This window comes from Plasmopara halstedii (genome assembly GCF_900000015.1).
Source record: "Plasmopara halstedii genome assembly, contig: Scaffold_3073, whole genome shotgun sequence".
In the NCBI taxonomy this organism is placed as follows: Eukaryota; Oomycota; class Peronosporomycetes; order Peronosporales; family Peronosporaceae; genus Plasmopara; species Plasmopara halstedii.
This window is the reverse complement of record NW_020189977.1, coordinates 102092-102786: the sequence shown is the minus strand read 5'-3', so window position 1 is coordinate 102786 and position 695 is coordinate 102092.

The window sequence follows — 695 nt, the reverse complement described above, 5'->3', positions numbered from 1 at the left end:
GCAGAAGAGATTCTCTTTTTAGGGTGCTTTATTGGGAAGCGTGGCCTTCGAGCGGATCATGCTAAGGTCATGGCCATTGTAGATTGGACGGCTACAAAGAACCAGAAGGACTTGCGTAAGGGGCTTGTTCTCGCCAACTACTTGCACAAGTACAGCGTAAATTACGCAGAAATGACCCAGCCATTATCCAATCTCCTTAAAAAGGATGCGGAATGGTGTTGGAACACAGAACATCAGGAACCTTTTGAGGGGTCAAAGACAGACTCCTGCATGCACCAATACTGGCGCTGCCAGACCCTGATCGTCCTTTCAGAGTCGTCTGTGACGCTTCGGACTTTGCCATTTGCTGTGCACTGCTTCAAGCAGACGCCAAGGGGCGAGATCGGGTGATCGCGTTCGAATCTCGACAGCTCAAAGCTGCAAAGAATAACTACCCAGTTCATGACAAGGAGGTACTTGCGATGAAGTGTACACTTGTCAAGTTCAGGGTCCACCTGCTCGGCTCCAAGCCGTTTGTGATCTACATAGATCATGCACCATTACGCACTGCGACTTAGTCGCCCCACCTCTCGCAGAGGATGGCTAGATGGGTATTCTTCTCTGCGGAGTTTAACTCTGAGGTGAAGTATGAGCCGGGAAAGCAGAATGCTGTGGCTGACGCGTTGTCACGCAGACCAGACTATGTGCTTGCTCAT